Here is a 10,666-nt window from a genome sequence, read left to right on the forward strand (position 1 = left end):
CAAAAGAGAATCTGGAAGAGTTTAAAAGGACCACTGGTAGAGACAACTTGGTTTATGAGAGCCAGATGTATGTTCATGTGAACGACTTAATTCTAGAGACATATTTAAGAAGAAATCTGAACTTAATCATAGCAAAGCTACTTGACAATTTAAAAAGAATAGAGGATAACTGTGTCAAACAACAACAAAAATTATAGACTAGTTGACTAGGTACCACATCGGATTTGTATGTTATCTTTACGTGCTTTTAGACAATGATGAAAAGGGAGATAAACTCCCAAAGGAAGAAACCACTGTAGCAAGAGATGTGCCTATGGACATAGAACAAAATGATGAAAAAAAGGAATAGTAATTAAACCCCAAGGTAGAGAGAAAGATGAGCCTATAGCTGAATGTCGAGAGGCTTCCAAAGCAAACAATTATAAGAGTAGAACTGACTTGTGAGATGATATAGAGGAAGAGTGCATTGTCCATGTTCCCATGCTCCCTTCATTTAGAATCAATCAATTTTGATATGTGTTAACTACATATATTCAAAATGTCTTTGAAACATAAGAGAGGATTAATGCCGTGCAATAATTGCTCAAAATTTATAGGCATATGCTGGGTTTATTGATGAGGACCCAAATAAGTATTTAGGTCTAGATTTGAAGTTAAAAAACAATGAGTTTATGGATGCTATAAGTATATTATGCCTCTTATATAGTGATGCTCATAAGCTCAAGATAGAGGATCTTTCAAGTGAGTAAGATTTTTTAGAAATACAGAAAAGATTGAATATTGAGCACATGGGAAGAAAAAGTGTGGAGTGGGGAGAGTCCTCTTCTTCCACTCCTCATTCAAGAAGCATCAACCCTTGGACAGACGCAAAACTTGTCCAACGATGAAAATCAAAAGGTACTCTTTTCATAGTTTAATTCAAGTTCTCATTTTTTCCTTTATAATTTAAGTAATCTTTCTCATAGTTTATATTGTATTTGTTTGTAGCTTGTGGTATTTGAAGATGATTTTTTAGGCCAAGGTAAAGGCAAAAGACTAGTTGGGCTTAGAAAGGATACATCATTGGCAGAATATATAAGGTGGTTCAAGAAACCACAATCCCTAGTATTTCATGCGAAATTCTCCAATGATCAAGCAATGGTGCCATTATTTGTCATCAAAACACTATCTAGATTTGTAGGTGGATATCCAGTACAATGGAAAACAAATTGATGTTTCTAGAGAAGGAATTAGTATTGCACACACACATTTGGGTTTGGACCAGAGTTTTTTCATTCAATAGTACTTACAATTTGACATATTTATCATATGCACTTGGATGTGGAATAGAGGATCCAAGCAAGCTTCCAACTTATTGAAAACATGAGCTACTTTGTTACAATAAAAACCTCATAGTTTTGAGACCACAGATTGAAGATAGGTCATGGAATGATCTCCCACCAAAAAAGAGAAGATTAGGTAACAAAGAAGAGACTGTATCTAAGTCTGAGGAATGATGCTTTTTTATTATGAAATCTGGTAATTGAATTCTGATGCAGAGACCCATTTTTTGTACCATTGACGTAATGCTCTCCATTGAAAGCATTTAGATGCTGCATTAGATGTGTGTGATCCATGTTGTCTTCTTTGTTTATGAACAAGTTGTATTGCTATTTTTACCTCAAATTATTTATTTAGTTCTTTCAATCTGATACACTAAAGTATTTTGCGATAAAACCACTAGAATGCCTCCAGTAAACTATTTGCTCTTATCTGTTTCTCCTTGTGTGTCAAAAGAACGAAGTCCTAGCTTTGTAGTCGGACTTCTCCATAACTTGAGTGGATCAAAGAGCTAGGCTTCCATATTTACTTGCAAAATATGGCAAATTATTACATATAAATAGTTGTAAAACAAAAACAAGAGACACCTCAGTAAATAGAGATTGACTAACAAAACAACAAAGAGAGATATTTATTATTTACCATGTAATGAGTAAAGTGTTTCCTTGTCCAAGCTTCTTTGAATGTTTTATGGAAAGCTTTGATGGATTTCTCAAACTAATCATGGTCTTTCCTCTCCCACTTCTCAGATTTCTCCACAAAACATAAAAAGTTTATCTAGCTCTAACCACGTGATAGCTTTGCAATTCCTTGCATTTCCATTGTCTTCAAAATCCTTGACAACATTGCGTACAAGATTTTTCTTGTTGATTGTTATCTCTTACTTGCTTTCTCCTGGTCCTCATGGAATGAAAGGAATCTTCTGCTTTTCACACCACTAATAGATGGTTTGGTAGGCACATCATGTTCATTTGATGAAAGTTTGATATCTTTTTATGCACATTTCCTCCATGTAATCTTAGATTCAATTGATAGGCTCTTAAATTCCCATTTATCTAGTTTGATAGTCTTTAAGAATTTTCTTGTATAAAAGAGAACTTATTGGAACTTGGACCTCCAAGGATAAGAAGGCTATGAGGCTTGCTATGTCCCACGGGTAATACTCATACTCACTCTGAGGTGGGCTAAAACCTGCTAATGTGTAAGGTATATGCACTTATCTTTTCCTAGGAGAGGCGATGCTAAAGGGGACGAGATAAAGTCATTTTTTCAATCACCTAAAAACCTCATAAGAGATGTTACATTGGCTATTGGTGACCCATTTGAGGCCAAATTTCACCTCAGAACCTCAAAAAAGATGTTGCATTAGCTATGGTGACCATGGAAGGCCAACTTTCACCTAAGGTGCTGGAGTCGGCGGTCTGCCCATCTAGCGGTGCTGAAGAGGAGGTGTTGGCATTATCATCTCCAGATTGGGCATATATGTGCATATTTCATGCTGTATCTAGCCAGATTTATGAGGCCATGCATGCATCTTATTTTAGATATTTTTTTGTTGTTTTTATCTATTTTTAGACATTATTTTAGTATTTTTTGCATAGTCGGCCAGCCCACTGTTTTTATACTGGCCGACCACCTCTTGTGTCCAACCTATATATAGGTGGCTTGGGTTTGCATCATTAGCACATCATTTTTTTAGCTACTACTGCTGTTGGTTGTATGCACCTACTACGGGCAGCCCTCGTGCTCTACTTCAGCAGATAACAAGTTTTCTACTCAGTTCTTTTGCACATGTGCTTCTTTGCAAGATCTATTTGCTGTTTTTCTATTTTACATCCATTCTTTCAAATTTTAGTGAACATGGGAGTTCATATTACTGGAGTTACAGCCTTGCAATGTGACAACCAAAGTTGCATGACTATTTCTAGGAACCGTGTTGTTTCTTTTGCTGATTTCCCTCTCATCGGAATGGCAAAATAGCATTCTAGTGTGACAGACCAGTTAGGCAATGCCATGGCAGACATGTAGTCACCCACAAAAGTATTTGGATACAAACACCAACTCTTAAGTGGTTATGGGGACACTCAAAACACTACTCTACTATGCAGACATTCACTCACACTCTCTCAGCTCTCACTCTGCAACTTGCCATTGCACCTCACTCACTCTCTCACACATACACGGCATGTTTATTAAAACAGAGACACAACATGCTTAATCAACACAGTGTAGAGAGTAACGTAGAGACATGATGGAATAGCAACATAGCTCTTGATTACTTTCTAGAAGTATTGTAGACTATTACAAAGCAATTGCCTGACACAAAGCAATTGCCTGACACAAAGCTATGACTTCCTAAGGAATATTTCTATAACAAGCTTCATGACACTGACTGCTATCAACTACCAATTGAGAGCATACAATGACTGCACCCTTTATACATTCGTTCTATCTGTGTGTCTGTCTCTCTTTCTCTCAGTAGTGATTAATCGCCCTTTTAAGCTGAGACTTCTTGTTCTTGGCAACAGCTTTCTAGTGGTTACAGTCTTCTACCTCCTTCACACGTGCGATACCAAGGTGGTGCTCACGACATAGGGAGTGGGTTGACTATCGCCCTGTTGAGCCTTCTGGCGCCACTTAGTTGCTGGGGGCGCAACACCTAGCACACCTGGTGCTCGAACTTCTGCTCTAGAACCTTGACAAAATTTTCTGAACATTTTTGGGGTAGTGCGATCTAGGATGTATACATCATCGAAGTAGGATGCATACTTCTGCATCTTCTTTAATTTTATCTCCTGTTCTTCTGAGCATCCTAGACCCTTTTTGTTGGTTTGTGATTCTTCAGATCAAAAACTTTTACCACTGGTTTGCCCTAGAATCTTCTTTTCTGCCATTGGCATGTGCCTCCACTCGACCTGTGTAGTTTCTTCATATTTTGCCGGAACATCTGAAGGTGGGGTTTGTGCCTTCTCCGCTTCCAAGTCTCTGTAGGTGGTTGCATTCAAGGCGGAAGCATCCTCCTTCCCTTTGGTTTATGAGAATAATAATTGAGAGCATGGATGCTCCAAAGGAAGAGGCTTCCTAGTAGGTATGGATTTTATTCTATCGGCATTATGAAAATATTGTAGCAACTCTCTATTAGCCTTCAGCAGCTTAGAGAACATCACATGTGAAGCCTCAAAGAATGGATTGTCCAGGATGGCCCAGACGGTGTTGTTGAGCTATTGAACCAGTCGGTCTTTCAGGTGCTCATTTTCTTTGTGCAAGGCTTGGTTGGCATCCTGCAACTTCCGAACTTCAACCAATAGCTCCCTGCACTCCTTTTTGGGTACTTTGGGTGACAACATTTTTGTGTTTTCTGTGGCTAGCTTCGCATCGGTCTTCACCTTGTGAGTTCTGCTTGGAGTCTGGCCATTTCTTCCTTTGCTTCCTTCAACTCTAGTTTCCACTGTAGCCTTGTCTTTTGGGTCTGTTGTACCCTTTCTACTACTTGTCGTGCCTCCTCTATTTACATCTAGAGAGTAGCTTTGTAGTCTTTCCAGTCTCCCCAGGACCTTCTTTTCTGAGCTGATTTTCATTCTCCATGCAGTGCTGCATTTCCAACTCTAGTGCGTTCAGCTCATTGATAGTGTCTATTTTAAATTTTATGCTCCTTTCAAGCTTCTGTTTGTATTCTTATGCATGTTCTTTGGCCTTGTCTCTATCTTGGAAAGCTTCTCTCAATATTCATGCATACTCCTGGGAGGGTGTGGCATCCTGCAACTCCTACTGTAGCACCTTATTTCTTTCTGCTAGCTTCTTTGCCTCCTTTTCCCAGTGCTTTGCTTTCCAAGTAGTAGCCTTCAGTTCTTGTACCAAACTCGAGTCTTTATTTTTCACTTGTTTTTCCTTTCCACAAAATTACTTGTTTTAGGAGACTCCTGTGGCCTACTGGCCGTTGCTGTTTGTTGTTTTGTTGTTGTTGTTGTTGTTGTTGTTGTTGTTGTTGTTGTTGTTGTTGTTCTTGTTGTTGTTGTGCTGCTGTTGTTACTGTTGTGGCTGATGTTGTTGTTGTTATGACCATTAACACCATATGGATGATATAATGTTGCTTCAAAGAGATTTAGATGTTGATGAGTATTATAAACTTAAATCCACCCTTGGCTAATTACCTATTGATAGCTACATGCAACAACTTTGTAATTGGCCGGTGTTAATGGTATGTCATCTGGTATAAACAGGTCGAGTTTATCGACATTGTCATCCAGAATGGCCGATTTGCAGCACCCAACACCAACTACAAAGGTTTAGTACTATTGGGTGTAATGAGAAGAAGAGAATGTTGGTTGGGTTAGTAAGTACTAGATCCCCTCTAAGGATTCCCATTACTAAGGTGGGATCTGCATCTCTTTTCATATTCTGATGTATAAGTGTTAGGTCTCCTAAATTGAGGTCATCAGTTAGGTTAATTTTGTATTGAAGAAGAGACAGGGTTAGTGTAGATAAAAACAAAGTGAGTCTGAGGAGGGGCCAGAGGAGTCCTTGGCAACAACGAACCTGTTTCCAAAGCTCACTCGATGAGTTGTCGTAGTTCATCGGTTTAATCATCCCTTTGAGGTCGTTGTTGGAGTGTGATCCTTTCATCCAGTTCCTAAATCTTGGAGTCTTTGTCATTAAGGAGTGTTGAGATGGACGCAGTCGCTAGCTCCGTGTATCATCTTTTAGCTTCATCTTTGGCTATGCTATGGGCTATGGTTTGAGCTTGAGCCTCGTTGACTTGCTGCACAGGCGCTCTTATACTAAGGCTTGGGTGCTATGGAGTTGTTGGTTCACATGTTCAAGAACTTGTTAGTGGCTTACAAACGTTTGATCCATCTCTTGTGCCTTAGTGCTAATAACTGCATTGAGATCTCTAAGCTTCTTTGTGTGTGCCTTGTTTAGCTGTTCTCTTTCTATCTATAAGCCCAGCCACCTTTTGTTGCGAGGCAACAAGTGCTTCCTTGAGCTCTTGGATCTCCTGAGTGTACTCTTCTTCTTTAGCCTCGAATGTGGCATGTGCTTCCCTTAACTGATGTGTGTGTTGTACTTCTTTCTCCTTGGTGTGCGCCACTTCATTTTGGAGTTGTTCCTTTGCTTGATCAACTTGCGCTTTGAGCTCATTGTTTTCTTTGGTTGTTCTGACTATGGTCTACTGACTATGGTCTAGCTTAGTAGTCAATTTTACCCTTCCATGGTTTGAAGCCTTGCTTCCTATCGGCGGCTACTTTTAAACTCTTAATGATTACCTCCTTATGTGTGGTGTCAGGTTGAAGAGAGTGCACCTGTTCTATTTTGTCTCTGAGCTGCTGCCACAATTCGTCATATTGTCATGTAGTAGATGAGTTGTGAGAAGGTGTGACAATGCCACACCTTTGTTCTTGTGACCAAATAGAGGAGCTGGAAGAGGCCCTGTCATCTACTTCATGAAAAGGAAGTTGGAGCAAACTGTCAAGACTTTCCATGGTTTCTTCGAGGAAGGTATTTTCAAACCTAGGTATATGTAAACGATCTAGGAAGGAGCATGTGCCTGGAGTGCCTTCAAAGTCTAATCTCCTTCGCTTGTGATGGGGCTGGGTCTGGGGCTGGGGCTGGGGATTTCCTATGTCCTCTTGCGCTTGTCCGCTTCTTGTTCCTCTTGAGCAGCCTCTGGATGTGCAAATGTGGTCTCTTCATTCTTGTTGCCCACATCTATTTATGGCAATGGTTGTTCCTCTTGAGCTTGTGTGGCACCTATCTCATCTGGAATTGGGAAGATCCTATAGTGGTGAGAGGTTTTTGAACACAAGGTTGGCAAGGCTGATAGTAGGTGGTGTTTGTAGAGTCAACTCTGGAGCTATGGTCTCAGAGGGTAACTTCTATGTTAAGCTCATGCTCTCCATTCCCAATGCTGGGTCAAGTGTTGTTGTTACCTCTAGTGGTGCTTGTTGTTCCTTGAGAGCCTGTTAATATGAGGAAATGTCTTTTGCGACTTCTTCCTGCAAGCGCTTGGTCTTCTCTTCCACCTATTATAGGCTACCCCTCATCTTTTTAGGCTTTCTTGGCCTCTTACCTACTTTGGCTCCCTTGGCAATGCCATGTATAAGCCCCTTTGCCTCTTTAAGGATAGCTTTTCCTTGCTACAGCTCTTCTAGAATGTTTGTTGGTGGCTCCATGCTTCTTGGGCATGTGATATTTTCGCTTCCTGAGTGCCTTTGGGTATGGGGATGTTACCCTGCCTTCGTGTGAGGAGGTCAAGGTTGCACACTTTGAACTAGTGAGACCGGAGATAGTTCTCCATTTCCTTGGGGATGTACCATTTGGATGTACCATGCCCAATCATCGAATTTCTCCTCATGTACTTTGGCGATTCTATGGAGAGGGATCCTGTTGTACTTGTCCACTAGTTTCACTTGCATGAGCATCGACATCGCTTCGACGGGCTCTTTCATCTACTTCCTCCCATATGTTCTCATACTCAGCCCCATTGGAATTAAAGGAGACCCTCTTGAGCATGTCCTCCATGGGCATCTAATCTAGTGAGTGCACGTGACTGAATGGGAGGGGGCAACTATAGTGCATCTCTGATTATGGCTTCAGTGATAAACCTGCTCTATAGATCCATCTAGCTTTGTGATGGTCCCCCTTTTTGTATTTTTGCCATAGGATTTGATAAATTCGGCACATAGTTATGGGTTGATTTTTTGGGGGAGTACCTCTGCCATTCTTCCTAGCCCCACCCTTCTCCAACTTATAATACACATCAATGTCTGCCATAATTTTTAGGCACTCTGGGCTCTAGTATTGGAAGATGATTTTTCCTTGATTGGTATGGATATCAATTTGGAGCATTTCCCCTTGTAAATCCTATGCATATGGGCCCAGATATGTCAACTTTGTGCCTCTATGCCGCCCCAGCTTCCTTTCGGCGGCCTTACTGGTCCTGTTGCATGGGTGACTGTCAAGTTCCCTTCACACTCTGGGTCGTCGGAGGCCTATGAGGATGCCATCTTTAACATTTTAAAATAGCATCAGTCATTGTTGGACTGCTAGCAGGAGCTCGCGCTGTCGTGCCATGGCACGTCTATGGTGTGAAACCATGCATGTGAGGCCATCAAATGCAAATCCAGATGCATGGGGTTAAGTGCCATGACGAGTCATTATATGATGCCTGAGTACATATGTTCATATTGTAAATGAGGTTCAATAAGACGAGATGAGGCTGAGCCAGGTCTCAAAGCCTCTGTACATAAGTGTGGTATGAATTATGGAGTTTTATGCATATGGTAGACCATGTAGTAGGGAACACCCTTCTTAACATATATGGAAATGCAAAGAAGACTTTAAACTTGGAGAGAGTGAAAATGTTTTTCATATGCTCGGCAGAATGATCGGGGAAGGTATCAAGCCAAATCTGGTTACATTTGGTAGTGTTCTAAATGCATGCAGTCATGCACGTCTAATGGAAAAAGGTCAGTTATACCTTGAGGCCATTAGCAATGACTATGGTCTCATCCCAACTCTTGAGCATTATACTTGCATTGTTGATCTCCTTGGCCGAGCAGGCCATGTAGACAAGGTGGTAGCTTTGATTAAGGAGATGCCATTTCATCCTGGTATTGTGAATTGGCATACTGTGTTGGGAGCTTGTCGAACATGGGGCAATGCCGAGCTTGGATGCCATATCTTCGAACATGCAGCTAGAAGATCTTTCACTCAAAGTGGCAAAAGAAGGGTATGACTCAGGTTTGCATTGGGTCACAGAGCATTTCAGATGATGTTAAGAGAGAGTTGTTGTGTAGGCACAGTGAGTTGTTGGCTCTTGCGTGTGCCTTGATTAATACACCCAAGGGGACATCCATTGGATTTGTCAGCTGTGCCAGATGGAGCCAGAGACAGAGCTACATTACATATGTCACTGTCCAATATATTATGAGATACGAGGCCGTTTTCACTGCCTGTTTAGAGAGGGTTTCGGACCACTTTCTAGAGTCATGAGATACCAGGATCAGAGATGCCTCGGATTATACTTGCTGGAGCTTCGTTAGACATAGAGAGGGTCTCTTGAGAGGGAGGGGATCAGAGAGGGAGAGACACCTACAGAGGCAGATTATAGACTTCTTTCGATCAAAGATTGAGCAGTCAGGCCAGCAGGCATTGCAGCTAGTCCCAAAGTATAGCCGCACTAGAGGTACACTGATTGATCAAGCTATAGAGCTGGGGCGGTCCAGGCGCCCCAAGATGAGAGGCCCATCTCGACATCGGCGGAGACTACAACAGAGGATCAGGACCATACTAGCATGGCATGGGAGACGTCCAGTCAGAGTACTCACCATGGAGGACATTGAGGATATCCGCCATCGACCGATGAGAGACATCTTTGGATAGTGATGTGTATGATGCTTACCTTTGTTGCTAGAGTTTTCCTCCCAGATGTTATCCATTAGGAGCTCCTAGTACCGTACTTTTTCTCATAGTTGTTTCAGTTTCAGTTAGTTGTTTAGTTGTTTTTAGCTTTTCTTACACAGACATTGTATCAGATCCACCAACTGTTGTAACCTTTTTGGTCTCATAGGTCATTTTGGCCTTCTGAAGACGTTAATATATCATTTCATTTCATTTCACACTCTCTCTCAAGATAAGGCAAGAGCTCTCATAGCACAAAGGGGGATTGTGTCCATTCATTTATGAGAAAATGACTTATATACAACTGGCCCTTATTCACACTTGGGTGCCCAGAACTTACTAACTAAGGCCTTGGGTGGCCAGTATCTCATAATGTTACAACCTTTATAGTGTCTTTGCATGACACTTATTAATGTCCGCAAATGGAGGAGCATACTCGTCAATCTAAGATGGGATTAACATCCCCCCCTACCTGATGTAGGTTCTGTCCTCAAAACCTGTCACACTGAGGTTGAAAGACCTGGTCGCCGAACTCATGACGATAAAAGTTTTGACAGGACTAGAGATTTTTTAGGGTTCTTCAAAATGCAGAATGTGAAGTCCATAACTCGGTATCTACCATGTCTTCAAATGTAACATGCATGTAAGCTGATAGACATCTTAGGTGGTGGTATCATGTCGCGCTCATTGGAGCCGTGGTTCATGTCAAAGAGTAACTGCTCTTCCTCAAAGCCATCATATATTTCTTTATGTTGGTCAATAAGCACCATGATCAACTTTGAGAATCAGACACTTGCCACAATTACTGGATCTGGAATATGGAGCCACACCCATATCCATGTCAGCATTTGCTGTCGTTATTGCGTTATTGTCGCAAAAACTATTGGGACAAACAATGGAAAATTGTAGCATACATGTGAGTCATGCTACTTTGCATCATGGAATT

This window comes from Cibotium barometz, chromosome 11, assembly GCF_041138505.1.
Source record: "Cibotium barometz isolate CiBa-2024 chromosome 11, ASM4113850v1, whole genome shotgun sequence".
In the NCBI taxonomy this organism is placed as follows: Eukaryota; Viridiplantae; Streptophyta; class Polypodiopsida; order Cyatheales; family Cibotiaceae; genus Cibotium; species Cibotium barometz.